This window comes from Gorilla gorilla, chromosome 15 (assembly GCF_029281585.2).
Source record: "Gorilla gorilla gorilla isolate KB3781 chromosome 15, NHGRI_mGorGor1-v2.1_pri, whole genome shotgun sequence".
Lineage (NCBI taxonomy): Eukaryota > Metazoa > Chordata > Mammalia > Primates > Hominidae > Gorilla > Gorilla gorilla.
The window spans coordinates 115348463-115364516 of NC_073239.2; positions in this window are offsets into that span (position 1 = coordinate 115348463).

The window sequence follows — 16054 nt, forward strand, 5'->3', positions numbered from 1 at the left end:
GGTGCATACTAGAAAAAGTTTACATTGCCATGAATGGATCTTCAAAGGTTATTCTGGTGAGATATAAGGAAAAGGAGAAGAGAGTTACAGAGAAAGTTTCACTCTTAGAGACTATCCAAGTAATCCTGAACAGAATATTGGTAGAACTACTAGCCATCCTGATAAAGTCTCCAGTAGAAATGAGAAACATGTTATTGGACAATGTAGCAAAAGAACATTCTCATAAAGTGGCAAATAATTTGGTGAATTGTGTTTGTATTCAAGTGTTTTTTGAAAGGTAGAACTTAGGAATAATGGAATTGGATATTTGATGAAGGAAATTTCTTTTCTTTTCCAATTTTTATTTTAAGTTCAGGGGTGCATGTGGAGGATGTTCAGGTTTGTTATGTAGACAAATGTGTGCTATGGTGATTTGCTGCGCAGATCACGAAGGATGAAATTTCTAAACAAAGTATTGAAGAAATTGCCTGGTTTCTTCTGACAATTTACAGTAAAAATATGAGAAGAAAGAAATGATTTAAATGAATTGTTAATCAAAATGGAAGCAGAACTTAAAGATTTGAAAAATTTTCAGACTGTATTGGAAAAATGAGAAAGTCTATTCAGGAGAGAACTTTCTGGGGTAGCCAAGGTACCTGTGATAAGGAGATTAGTCAGTTATCTCCTTATCTTCTTGATTCAGAAGCTACTGTTGAAGGCTATGGAAGAAAGACCCTGAAGGAAGTTCAGAAACCATCAGGGCTGCCCTCTATCACAGGCCCAGAGTGTAAAGGCTCTGGAGGCAGAATAGTTTTAAAGAAGGGGCTGCTGGTATCTGTGGGGTCTCAGGGTGCACTGCTCTGCACTGTTCCTCAGCCACCTCAGGTGCAACTCTGATGGATCCCTGTGTGTCTCCGTAGGGCCCTGGAAATGTGTGAGCTGTGTTCAGCAAAGTCAGGGGGGAACAGCTGCCTCCACTAGATTTCAACCAGTGGGGCCTCCTGCAGAGCTGCAGGCTCAGAATCTCAGCCCTGGGGAGCCTCAGGGCCAGGCGGTGAATGGCTGCTGGGTGGGGCCAAGGCACAGAACACATATGGGGCTGATGCCACCCAAAAGCATGGGTCAGGGCCAGCTGGAACCTTGGGGACCCAGCCACAGGCTGGCAAAGCTGTGTGGACAGGACCACGATCCCAATGGGTCCAGAAGAAAAGGCCTCTGCTCCAGGAAACCTGGAAGGCACAGCACTCAGTCAAAGAGGATTACTGTCAAGGCCTTAAGATCTCATGGAGTATACTCTGTTGCATTTTGGACTTGCTTCGTTATAGTAGCTAGACAGACTAAGACAAGGGTGAACCACCACACTGAAGGTAAATAGAAGAAAAATGTCTGAACACAAGAATAAGTGGCCAGCTTTGCATGGATGGGTCTGGGCAGGCTTTACAGGGCAAGAGACTCAAGCTGGAACTAAAGCTGTGAAGATGTTTGCCTGAGGATGAGCTTGGGGATCGGCCAACTCTTGTATTTTCTGAGTGGTTCCAACCTGTCCATTTGAAATTCCTTCAGAGGGAACAGGATCAAGAATGTTGCAGTCAAACCATCTTTTCCTTTTTGGAATAGCATTGTAGAATTGCATTCTAAAAGCACAGAATCTGAAGGTATTTGAAGGTAATTTATGTATGTTCATATCGATTAGAAGAAAACTTTCATTATCCAACCTAGATAGTGATAATATCAGAAATCACTAATTTTTTTTCAAGTTAAAGGCATTATCCTTACAGAAAATGACACTGGGGAAAGAAAGCCACCTCATCTCTTCTCTAACGCAAAAGGATAATGATATTGATGTCAAGAGACAAATACTTAGATAAATATATATATATTTGCATGTTTGTTTTTTGTATCTATTGTGATTGAAAATGAGTCACTTTTTCATAGCATGTAAAAATAGGAGAATCAGGTTTCACCAGGTCCATAAATGGGACCATTACCTATTGTGTGCCATCCAATAGATTATGGTCGCATTTATGGACCTTCTATCAGATGTTCAACAATGTCATGTTCTTCTCTTTTTTCATTTCTCCTTAAGGACATTGGTACATGTTTGGCGAAGCTCAGATGTTCTCTTGGGTAATTGATGGGGGACAACCTGCAGCAACACAGAGTTCTATTTCCTATATTTCCTAAACATTTTACTTATTTGGGGGGGCTAGGAAGTTATTGCTTTTGGCATTAAAAAACAAAACAAACAAACAAAAAAAACTTCTTTTCCAGCTCCCTTGAGGAAGGACATTGAAAAGTTACATTCTGAGTGTCATAGAATCATTTTCTAAGCAGAAGGAGATCATAAATTTACATGCAAATTGTACTTATTGAACATCTCTCCATGCAAGGCACTTTCTCAGAAGTATCTCTATCCCTTATAGCATTTACTTTCTCTACAAAATTTTCCAGGTGAGAAATTTGAATCTCAGAAAAAGTTAAGTGACAAGCCCAAGGTCACAAAAATGGAAATGGTAACCTCAAGATTAAACCTCAGGCTCCTGAATCCAACTTTTGTTCCTAATTCTAACTAAGATCCTCCTTATATCTATTATGTATTTATGTTAACATAAGACATAGTAGTGTCAATGAACACTCAAATACATTTATTTTTATAGTAAATTTTATAGAAATTTCTATTTCTCTAGAGCTGTATTTTCCTAAGCTTAGTTTTTTTTTAGAATATTAGTTTCATAATGAATTCACGGAAAAAGAGTTTTCTCAAACAAGTTTGGAAAATGACAGCTTAAACAAAGTTAAGTCAATTTATTTGTTGTTGGCATTCAGGGAGTTTTAAATATACTGAGGCTCATTGTGAATTTCCAAACACATTGTCAGTGTTAAATTTGTTTAACAAATGTATATTGTGCGCTGGACAGTGATAGAGGCAGTCTATCACTGGCAACACACCCCCACCCAGAAAAGTTTCTAACAGGACATAGGAGTGTTGAACAAGCAATTACACATCAGCCCACTTCTGATTTCTGCTCCAATTGCTTTTTACTTCTGCTTCCTCCAAGAATTTCTGTCCCAGAACATCTATGGCCACTAAGGTTAATTTTTTTACAGTTATTGAGATTTTAGCTTTTAGGAGGCCATGTGGCCACTTCTTAAACCTATTCAGCTCCTGAGTACCAATCACAGAGCTAATAAAGAGTAGACTATGCATTAAATGTATTAGGTGGCCGTTGAGAATCACGGTTAAGAGCACAGATTTCAATACTGGCCTGAGTCTTGCTAGCTGGATGGAGCACATTATTTAACTTATTTGAGCTTCAGTTCCTGTCCCTATAAACTGTGGATAAAAACCCACCCTTATAGGGCTCCTGGGAAGCAGGAAGTCAGCAGGTACCTGTTCTGCAGTGAGCAGAGGTCTCCTTCATGAGGTCTTCTCAACCTCTCCACACAAAACGGCAACCCTCTTCACTCCCCACCCCCAATGTTTCTTTAAAAAAAATTTCAGCCTTTATCACTTTCCAACATCCTATATGATTCATTTCTTTACTGTATCTATTGCTTGTTGTCCGTATCCCTCATTAGCATGTTAGCTTTAGCAGGCAGAGGCCTCTCTCTGTTTGTTCACCAATGTATCCCATGGGCCAAGACAAGAGCTGGGCATATAAGAGGTGCTCAAAAGCATGTGCTGCATTCACCTGTACAAAGTATAATTGTTCAGCTAACAGTGAACCACTACCATACAGAGGCATTGTGGTGGGCATCTGGGAAGAGCACAAAAAGGCCAGAGTAGAGAAGATCTGTGAGTACCTGTGTCCAAGGCCCTTGGGAACCTCACATAATAAGGACTGATCATACACACCTGTCCCTCTACTATAAGAGATATGACTGGGCTTACGCTGTGGTTGAGAAAACTGAGACTCAGACGGAAAGATTAAATAACATGCCTGAGTCAATACCACGAGTCCTAACCCAGGTCCTGGACTTGAGAAGCCATACCACATCATGCTGTCCTGAGTGCTGATAAATGGTGAGTAGATGTAGAAGAGGAGGAGCATGAGGAACAAAGAGTGACAAGAGACCCACCCATATGATTGGTGGGAAAAGGCTTTAAAAACAGCACGAGGTTGCCATTGATGATGGCTGCATGCTTTCTTTTATCTGGAGTTCTTGTCACGTAGGCTCTTGGTATTTGGCTGTGTTAGTTAACCTGTAGGAGATAATAAACCCAAGGCATCATACTTGGAAAATCAATACACGGGTCAAAGCTGTAGCTTGCCAGAGAAGAGCCATTCTTTTCAAGCACAGTTTGCCAGCTATGCAGTGGTATTTCTAAAGCCTTGTTCTTGCCCTTGGGTGCCCGGAGAAATAGCCCACACTCCCAGCTCACAGCAAGGCAAGGGGCATGGTGGTGAAGGGCTCTGTATAACCACTGTCTCTGTTTAATCCTCTTCCCAACAAAGGAAAGAGAGTAATTGCCAAGACACTGAAGCCTGCAGAGATTTATCACCAGTTGCCAAACCTTGCTGATAAGTTCAAGGCATCCTGATCCTAACAGAGACCACCGCAGAGCATTAAGCAGGAAGCCCAGGATGGTAGGATGAGGGCAGGGCAGGAGCCGGCACCAGGTAAAGATGAAAAATGCCTCTCTGGGAGATTAATCCTTCCTGTAGTCCACTGGTAAAGTAATAAAAGGTTTATGATTCATTTCTTTCTTGATAATGGAGGAGACAATTAAGTAATTACTGGACTTACGGTATTTGTTGTGTTAACTCAACCAATAAAGTATCTAGTCAAGTTGTGCTTTGAAGTACCCTTATAGAATAATACAATGAATGCTTAAAAAAAGAAATCAGCTGCACCATGCATCACCTACATTTACAGGCAGGCAGAGGGTTAGACAACTACCCTCTGAGACCTAAAAATGGTGTTTTTCATTACTAGTTTCCCCATTTCATTCTTTCTAAAGTTAAGTCAAAGAAGTAGGATCCAGCATCTAATACCACAACTTTCCCTTAGCTTGCTTTCTCAGAAACACGTTTTCTCGGCTCCATCGCACGATGGATGGCCCTTGTAGGCCCTCAGGACCTTGAATTTTACATGTACTCATGTGGCTGATTGACACGTCTCCCACCTTCTGCCGGTTGGCCCTTCCTGTCTACCTGCACCAAGCTGAGTGCAAGGCATATTACTGCTCCTCAGGGAATGTTTGTTGAATAAAATGGATGTTTTAAAAAGACCCAGCAAACAAGGGTTTCTCCCGCTATCATCAGAAATGTTTAAATTCAATGAGTATGACAATAGGTGTATAATTTAGAGAAAAATCTTCAAATATCTAACAATAGAATTCTTTAGACAGATCTCAGTGACTATCAGGCCACATTAATAAATGCAACATATGAATACTGTAGAAATATAGTCAAATTCTTACAAATGATATAAACGAATTCATGTAGATAATAAAGTATATACTCGGAATAAGTATGCATGTGAATTTAAACCTAATGCCCAGCCCACGTGCTTGCAACATAGTAGATGTTTAATAAATATTTGTGGGACAAATTTAAAAAGTACAGGAAAATGAAAATTAGTATTAAGAGGAGAGAATACATGTGCATATGAGTTTAACTAATATTTATGTTGTTGCAAAGACATGTGAATTAAAAATAAAATGCTTAAGCCCTGTGCGGTGGCTCACACCTGTAATCCCAGCACTTTGAGAGGCTGAGGCAGGAGGATTACTTGAGCCCAGGAGTTCGACACCAGGCTGGGCAACATAGCCAAACCCCATCTCTACAAAAAATACCAAAAAAATGTAGCCTGGCATAGTGGCTTAGTACCAGCTGCATGGGAGGCTGAGGTGGGAAGATCACTAAAGCCCAGGAGGCAGAGGTTGTGGTGAGTCATGATGGTGCCACTGAACTCCAGCCTGGGAGACAGAGCCAGACCCTGTCTCAAAAAGTAAAATAAAGGCCAGGAGCGGTGGCTCCTGAGTACCAATCACAGAGCTGATAAAGAGTAGAGTATGCATTAAATTTATTAGGTGGCAGTTGAGAATCATGGTTAAGAGCACAGGCGTGAGCCACCATGCCCGGCCGGGAATAGGCCTTCTTAACACGATATCACTTCTCATTTTCTTTCCAGTGCTGCAGCACAGTAGGCCTTGAGAGTCCTCTGAGTTTTAACAAGCATAAACTTACATCTAAATTTCAGGCCCCTTCGTCAAGACCCAAGTGATAAACAAACTCGACTTAGAGTCCAGTAACTTTCTCAAGGTCAAGCAGTCTCGATGATATCCTTTGGGCACATACATTTTTGCCTTCATTGAACTTGGAGAGTCTAGAATTTTCAGAAAGGTCAAAGTCCCATGGTTGGAACATGGTCTGTTTTTTTTTTTTTTTGAGTGGGAGTCTCGCTCTGTTGCCCAGGCTGGAGTGCAGTGGCGTGATCTAGGCTCACTGCAAGCTTCACCTCCTGGGTTCACACTATTCTCCTGCCTCAGCCTCATGAGTAGCTGGGGCTACAGGTGCCTGCCACCGCACCCGGCTAACTTTTTTTGTATTTTTGGTAGAGACAGGGTTTCACCGTGTTAGACAGGATGGTCTCAATCTCCTGACCTCGTGATCCACCCGTCTCAGCCTCCCAAAGTGCTGGGATTACAGGCATGAGCCACCGCACCTGGCTGGAGCACAGTCTATTTTAAAGTAAAAATGTTGACTATTATTTTTAAAAACTCTTAAGAACAGAACAAAGAGAAATGAAATAGCTGAGCTGATTTACTGAATGTCGAACTGCCCCAAGAGCAGGGTGATATATTCCTCACTCTGGCTTACATGGCTTAAAATTGCTGGAAAGCTGTTTAAATGATCAACTTCCACCCGCCTTGGTTCAGGTCCTCTGAGGCCACCAACTTGGCTGTTAAATTCATTATGAACTAACTGTGAACTGTAGGCTAATTCATGTTGAGCAACAATAGAGAAACACATTAAAAAAATGTGTCTGTCATAAAGCTAGAGTCTGTTCAGAACAAACATATCCATAAAATGTTGATCTGTTAGTATTTTGTTGTTCAAAAGTCAATCTAAGAAAGTAGCACTGGACTTGAATTCAAAAGACTTTACTTAATTATAGTCATTGGCTTTGGGGCCAATTACTTTGAGTCTATAAATCTCAGTTTAGTCATCATTAAATGAAGTAATAATGGCATGTACCCTGTCTATGGCATAAGTGAGGACTATACAATTTTTACTATTTAAAATTGATCATTTCCACAAGTTAAAGCTCATTGGTAGGAGCTAGAATTTTAAATCTAATTTTTCAAGGAAGAAACAGAGAAGTTCAAACTTGAACACCAGTTCAGCCAGTGAAAAATAGAAGGCAAAGTAATCAAGTGGTAAGACATCAAACCAAAAAGCTTCTGCACCGAAAAAAAAAGAAATAACCAAATAAAAAGACAGCCTATGGGTTGGGAGAAAATATTTATGAACTATATATCTAATAAGGGATTAATACCATAAATATATAAGGAACTCACACAATTCAATAGTAAAAACATAAATAACCTAATTTTAAAAATGGGCAAAGGACCTGAATAGACATATCTCCAAAGAAGGCACAGATAGATGAAAAGGTGCTCAGAATCACTATCATCAGGGAAATGTAAATTAAAACCACAATGAGACATCACCTCACACCTGTTAGGATGGTCATTATCAAAAAGACAAACAAGTGACAGTGAGGGTGTGGAGAGAAGGGAATCCTTGGACAATCCTTGGGTGGGAATGTATATTAGTGCAGCCACTGTGGAAAACAGTATGGAGGTTCCTAAATAAAATAAATAGAACTATCATATGATGTAGCAAATCCCCATTAAAACATGAATGGATATAGAAATTGTGATATATGTTAATATATGGAACATATATACAATATTCCATTGTGTATGTATGTGTATATACACACATATATACATGTATATACATGTGTGTATATGCATGTGTGTGTATGTACGTATATTTTAAAAAGGAGGAGATCCTGCCATTTACAACAACATGGATGAACCTGAAGGACATTATGCTAAGTGAAATAAGCCAGACTCAGAAAGAAAAATACTGTATGATCTCACTTTTATGTGGAACCTAAAAAAAATTAAATGGAGTACATAGAAAGGCAGTTACCAGTGGTGGCGAGGAGGCAGAAAATATAGGTTAAAGAGTACAAAGTTGCAGCTATATAGGAATAAATAAGCCTGGAGATCTAATGTACAACATGAGGACTAGAGTTAATAATATTTTATTGTATACTGGAAATTTCCCAGAGGAGCAGATTTGGGATGAAAGAAAGAAAGAAAAGAGAAAGAGAGAGGCAGGGAGGGAGGGAGGAAGGGAAAGAAAGAAAGAGAGAAAGGAAAGAAAGAAAGAAAGAAAGAAAGAAGGGAGGGAGGGAGGGAGGGAAGGAGGGAGGGAGGAAGGAAGGAAAGAAGGAAGGAAGGAAAGAAAAAGAGAAAGGGGCAGGGAAGGGAAGGGAGGGGAGACTATATAAGATAATGGGTATGTTAATTTGCTTGACTGAAGTAATCACTGTGTATGTGTATATTAAACATCATGTTGTACATCTTAAATATATACTATAAAAAGAAATATATACAAGAAAAAAATGGAAAAGATTGAGTTATTTGCATAGTAATTCCAATAATTTTGCTTGGCTGTGCATGGCTAAAGTAAATATTTGGTGTTTCATCAACCTTCAGTCACCCACTTGGGCCAATGGGATATTTCCAGAATAAGGAAGAGTAAAGAATGGACTTGGCAGTTACAGCTGAGACACCAAGAAAAATGGGCATGGAGGGGATCAAAATTTGGTGCTTCCTCTTGAGCAAATGTCCAAACTCACTTTAGTTCTTGCAACAATGTTGGGAGGTAGATGTGACAAGATAGTGAACCTGATGGATTTTGTTTGGCTTTCCAAAGTCACTCATCTAGCAAATGTGCAAAATGCATTTGACCCATATCTCTTTGCCTTAAAGCTTGTTGACCTTCTCTTCCAGCCCCAAGAGTGAACTCCTGAGTGTATTTCAGTTGCCCGTCACTGTGATGCGAGCTTTGTAATTCTGTGTCATTGAGCTCCTAGTGGTGCCATGGGCTTCTAGACCCCTCTATCCTGATGAACTCCAGCGTGGCTCAATTACCTGCTTCTCAGCCGGGGTCATGTTCAGTCACTCAGCCTAATATGAATGTCTCAAACCCTCATTTGACTATAACAGAAGATATGAAAGTTTTTTTTGAGTTTTTTTTAATGAAAGTCATTTTGTAATAGTGAAAAACATGACAACATGGGCTTTGGAGCACTTGGTTTGAATCCTGCTTTACCCTTTTCCATGATTCTTTTCCTGGCCAACTAATTCAGCCCCCTTCTCATCATGAACTTCAATTGCCCCCTCTAAAATAATTGTTAAAAAGCATAATAAGTGACTTAAATGATTCCTGGCACATAAAAAGTGCTCAAATTTTATTATAAAAATTTGTTTTTTATCTAATATTAGGAGTGAATTTAGGCATAGGCTAGAAAATCTTTACTTTTCTGCAGCCTTAGAGGTCTGATTTGAAATAAAATACCTTTTTTTTTTTTTTTTTTTTTTTTTTGCACAAGAATCCTTATAGAGTTAACACATACCTGTGTCTTTAATATTGTTCAGTTGGGGAATCACAGCACAAAATATTTCGGTGACTTTACGAAATGTCTCTTCCCAAATCATCTGAAACGGAAGTGGATTAGCACGAGGCAGCTGATACTGCAAAGTGCTCTGGCTGAACTGAGCCCTGCAGAACATGAAGCCCTGGGGGCTGAGAAATTTCCTCTAGACCAGCCATGTTTGCCCCCTGCCCTTAGGGTCAATTGGTGGTATTGTTTAAAGCTGTCTGACCCCAGACTCCCAAACAATCCCTTTTGCTTTGCTGACATAAATATGATTCCCAGGAAATTATAGTAAAGACTAGAAAAGTTGCAAAGGGAGAAAAGCTAAAAGCTAGTTTTTTTCTCCTTTGAAATTTTTATGTGCTGAAATGCAAAATTCACTGTCAAAAAAGTAACGCTTTTACACGGCCTCCGGCATCAGAACATCCTAAAAATAGTCCAGGAACAGGTAAGTGTGAACAACGTGCCAGGAGGCCTCTAGTACATTTTAGCAGAAATCTGCACATCTATTCTCAATGCTCACAAACACTCCCCGCCCCTTGGGAAGAGGCCCGGGTTGGCTTTGCTCTCATTCAGTGTTGGAGACCAGCTGATCCCGAATCACAGGGCATCCTGGTGGAGGCCATGGAAATAGGCTCCAGGAAGCCTTGTGTCAAGCCGCCCCCTCTGACTATGTACAAATAACTTTCTCCCCTGAGCTTCACATGTAAGGAAAATAGTTTGAGTGATGGATTTTCATGTCGTTTTTAAAATCAAAATGAGAAAAACATCCCCAGTCTGAATTGATGTATGTGTGTGCATGTATTTGTGTGTGACAAGGAAGGACAGTGGCCATCCTGCTGGGACCCTGTGGAAAATAGACACTGGGGAAAACCTCCCAAATGCAAAGTGCAGAGTAGAAATCGATTGAGTAGACACCATTCTCTCATCTGTCGTCTCTGGCCATTCCACTGTTTCACAGGTAAAGCAGAAGAGTGATGAGACTAACATTTCTTGAACACTTACTATGCCCTGCACTTTGTATCATTAGCCCCTTTAATCCTTACATCCACCTTCTGAATTAGGCTTTCTGACCCCCTTTGAACAGCAGAGGCAGTGCAAGCTCAGAAAGGGTAAGTGAGTTTCTCCAATCGCAAAGCTGGAAAATGGTAACATTAGGAATGAAAATTAGGCCTGGCATGGTAGCTCACGCTGGTAATCCCAGCACTTTGGGAGGCTGAAGTGGGAGGTTCACTTGAAAGCAGAAGTTCAAGACCATCTTGGGCAACATAGGGAGATCCCATCTCTACAAAAAAAAAAAAATTAAAGTTAGCTGGACGTGGTGGCCCATGTCTGTGGCCCCAGCTACTCAGGAGACTGAGATCGCAGGACTGCTTGAGCCTGGGAGGTGGAGACAGCAGTCAGCTGTGATTGCACCACTGCACTCCAGCCTGGGCCACAGAATGAGACCATGTCTCAAAAAATAAATAAATTGAAATGTACACATCCAGTTCTATGACTCTAAGCTCTGTGCACCCACTATGATGCTTTTGCTAACACCTTAGAACAGTAGAGATCACGAGGTCCCTCTGGTCAACTCTGTAGAGTTCTCTTTCCCTTGTTGCTGTGCTTGCAGTCTGCCTGAAGTCCCCCAGGGATGGAGATACTATCTGTGACTCTGTAACTGACTGTTAAACCAACCCTTCTAGTTGTGGACCAAAACTCACCCCTCTGTTTTGCCATCCTGAGTCACACAGTGTGTATCTGTCAGCCATAAAGATAGGAGGCCTTCCATTTACTCATTCTCTAAAAATTGATTAAGCCCCTGCTATATGCCAGACCCTGGGTGTGGTTCTGGGGACATAGCCATGAACAGAAAGACACAAGCCCTACCCTCATGGATTTTAATCATTCCATATTTCAAGACACATCAAGACAGCGACAGTGACCAGAGCATGGACTCAGGCTTGTAGGATGCGACAGGGATCCATGGTAAGAGCAAGGAAGCCTAGAGGGTGAGGGCTCATCTCCCAATGAAGAAAGAACCTCTGCTGCTAGAATATTCATCCAAAGCTGTCCACTGGCTGAGCCTATTTTCTGAAATGTCTCCAATTTACATCAAGATTGACTGCACCCTTGGGGACTGGTGGGGGCTGGACTCACAGGGAGGATTTTGTGAAGCCAACTTTGAAAGGAGAGGAAGGGAAGCCAAGGTTGGGAGTCAGGTCAGCTTTGGAAGCGCTGTTTCTATTCATGGCACTGCTCTTTTTGTCCATGCACTGTCCCTCTGGTGCTGGGTTTGGATGTGACTTCTATCTCTTGGTATGCTGTGGGGAGACTGAGGATAAGTTGCATTGGACCTGGAATCTTAGCTGTCATCCTGGAATGCAGTTACTTAGCCTTGCCCCAGTAGCTTCCTCCAAAGGCCCATCAACTAATCCTCTCTTGAAGCCCTGCTAATCTGCAGAGATTCTTATCTCCCTCCAGAGGTTACACATAGAAGAGACCAGAAGGCCACAGCCCTACTCAGATATTGCTGCAGTAAAGCCTCTCCCCAGTGGATGGACAGCTTGTCCACTGCTGATACCCCTTGGGGGAATAAGGGATTAATCCAATTAAGCAATTAGGCTTATTTAAACAATTAAGCAGTTAAAGCAGAAGGGAATCCCTGCTGATGATAGAGGAACTGCCTTTCTTCTGTTTAGAAGAGACAGAGAAGGGAAAGCATTTCTTCTGAGCCTGGGGAAGCACAAGAGCCTTCTCTCAGTGTCCATAACTGAAACTCTTTGGCAGGCAGAATTCCAGGTGATCAACCCTCTCACATCCCAGATTATGATGGACTCTGGCCTTGAGTTACAGCCTCAACTTGCCCTCATCTCCCTACACAACAGGCTTCACAAATACCCCTCTGTGAGCCCAGGCCCAGTCAGTCTCCAAGGCTGCAGTCAAGCCTGATGTAAGTTGGTGACATTTCAGGAAATAGAGCTTAGCCAGTGGAGAACTTTGGGTGAATATTTCAACAGCAGAGCTTCTTTCTTCACTGGGAGAACAGCCTTTCCCTCTGGGCTTTGCACTCTCCAGTGTCTCCCAGCTGGCACCTTCTTTGCACCCCTTCTCTAGTTCACAGGCCTTTACCCTCTCTTTCTTCTAGGATCCAATACACTCACCAGCCTCAACTGTTTTCCTCACCACCAGCTGTGCACAGTCAACTTTCGTCCACACCATTCCCTAATCGCAATCCTGATCCGCAGCTCCTGTACCTCCTAAATTAACTACAGACGGCCACTTCATTTAGGAGTGTAATTGCTTTCAGTACTTAATCTTTCTGCAGTTCAAGTGGGGTGCAAAGAGAAATGCTCAACCTCAGCGTGGTCCTGGGAACCCCAGAGAGCTCTGTCCAACACGTAGAAGCCTCCGTAAGAGCTCCATGTTAGAGAGGGGTGTGGAGAGGCATCAATAGTCATTCAGCCTTTAATGGATTCACTCAACAAATATTGGTTAGGCTCCTATTATATGCCAAGCAAAGTGTCAACCACTCTTTCTATTCTCTCAGATTTTAAATTCCAGCAGAAAAAAAAAAGCTATACATTAGGCAAAGAGTCACAAAACCAATTGATTGATTAGCTACAAGTGAGATGCTACGAACATGCAGTTATCAAGGTGGGCCTCCTAGGGAAATAAAGGACTGGATGGCTGAACAGGAATCAACTAGAAAAGAGGAGAACTTGTAGGCAAATCAAAGATTGCATCAGGGTCTAAGGTAAGGGTCCAAAAAGTAGATGACACTGGCCTCAGAGGGATAAGAACTGCAGCTGTAGAGAGAGACAGCCTCAAGGTCCCCATCAGATTAGCTGGAGAACATATAGGGAAGAGGATCCAGGGCCAAATGGAGAGGGCAGGCTCTCCCAGAACTGACCTGTTCCAACCTATCCTCATCCTCCAGGAGCTAGCATCACACAGCAGGAAGGAGGCTGCCTCTTCAAGCCAAAGCGCTTGAGCTTGAATTCTACTTCCTCTATATTTTAGCTGTGAAACCCCAATTAATCCATGCCAATTGCTGTCATTTTCATTATCTGTAAGATCATCACAATTATTCTTTCCCGAGAAGATTAAACAAGGCAATGCATGTAAAAGCTAGCTTTGTGTTGTCCACGAGTAACGAGGATTCCTAGAACCCAGATTTTGATTTTTAAGTATCATTCTACGATAAAAGGAATTGATGTGGAGAAGTGGGTGATTCTAGGACTAAGGCAAGAGAAGTACAGGATGAGCCTGTAATGTCTTGTAGTGTCTGAAAGTAAGGATGTGCTCAGGAAAGATGGAAAAGATGGGGGAATGTTGGAAGGACATGGAAGCCCACTTGAATGGCCTGATGGCCACACCTTGGACAATTTAAACAACAGGATATATGACAGTCATGACGGGCTCTATCGCCTAAGCAAAATAAGAACCTATGGGTTCATATTGATATAAGTATTCAAATAAGTAAATAAAGAAAAGGGGAAGGCTCTTCCTTGTGGTAGAATCTCCATTTAGAAATGTATAAAATAATGTAAACCTTTTTAAAATCATTGTTTGGCAAACACTACAGTACAAATTCTTTCACTCAAGAGTCATTGATGCTTGCCAAAATGAGTGGGTGAAAAAATAACGAGAAGCAGGATATTCACAGTCTCGAAATTTGGTGCCATAAAACCCTTAATGATTACAAAGAAAAAACATACTAACTTTATAGTGGATAAACCAGGCAGACACAAGGTGACCTTCACAAGAGTGAACATCACTGGCAATGACACATAGCGTGATTCTGGGCTCTTGATATCAAGAAGGACACAAAATCACTTTCATAATATTTCTTCAAGAAATGCATAGCTGGAATTTAATCATGAAGAAACATTAGGCAACCCAAATTAAGCGGTTCTTTACAAAATAACTGACCAGTCCCCTTCAAAAGTGTCAAAATCATGAAAAAATGGGAAAGACTGGAGGGCTTGTTCCAGATTAAAGATGAGGGATCTTGCAAGCAAATGCAGACTGAGATCTCGAATCAGATCCTAGACCAGAGAGAAAGGAAGATTGACAGATCTGAAAGAGGGCTGGAGATGAACCAACAGGACCATGTGGATGTAAATGTGCTGCTTGTGAACCTTGTTCTGTGGACACTCACAGTTGGGGTAGCTGTGAAGAGTATAAGGGGTAGGTGAAGAGTATAAGGAAATTTTGCATTCTTTTTGCAATTTCAATACATCTAAATTATTTCAAAATTCAAATTTGAACATTTTTAATTAAATAGGAAAATAAACTTGGCTTTGTATTTGACATACAAGAAAGATGTTCAGCAAATGGCGTTCATTATTCCTTTTAACAAGAAGAACTGATGGCTGGGGGTGCTTTTAGCCCATTGTCCCTGAGAAAGCATGCCTTGGCCTCGGAAGGGCAGAGTGAGGAAGCAAAGTTGTTTTTATAACTGCTTCAAATTTCAAGGTTGCTGAGGGACTCTGTGGAGGAGAAAACCATGCTGGATTCTGGAAAGAATTATCCTTTTTCTTTTCACAGAAAAGAAAAACTGCAGTGCACGAAACAAAATTCAGAGAGCACAATAAGTCTTCCACAGCCTGTTGCTATCAGGCAAGCCATTGTTCAGGCCTGGGTGTTCAGGGCCACAGCCTGAAAAGAGATGCAGCTTCCTCACTTCCTGGGCAATTCACTTGGAATCACATTGCCTCTGTGAAAAGAAAAACCCAGAGCCTGGAAGGGGAAAGCCAGCTCCTGCCTGCTTTGGCCGCCCACTTAGCTTAGGGTGGGCGTATTCTGATGAGAGGGCACCATCACCCTGGCATTGACTCACGATCCCAGCACCAATGAATGCAGGAAGGCACTGCTCTCCTCCTGTAACTCCATGGTGCCTGAGATGACATTCCTTTAATAAATAAAGAAACAAACAAACAAACAAACAAACTCCAAAATGTCATCCTGATGCTATCGTATATTTGATCTTGGTATTCTCTTCCAAAAAGAATGGGGAAGGCAGGGTGGGATATATTTCAGCAGCCACCTTGGATTTTTAGCTTTCCTTGCTCTGCCTCAAATGATTATCTCTTAGGAGCCCTCAAAATATATTTTAAAGGACTTCGTGTGGCTCACAGGGGCTTCTAACCCAGATCACCTCCTGTCTCTCCTACCTTGAATGTTATGATCCAGGAATAAGGAACTACTTACAGTTTTATGGGCACATTTTAAAATCCCATGCCCCTGTGACATTTCAGTTCAGAAACCACCTCTTCCTAGAAGTCTCTCCCATACCTCATTTCAACCACTCTGGAGAACATAAATCATTTCCTGCTCTGTGGCTGCCTCTCTCTTCCCTGTGCTACACTCACTCAGCACAAGTCATCGTCAGCGTGTCTGT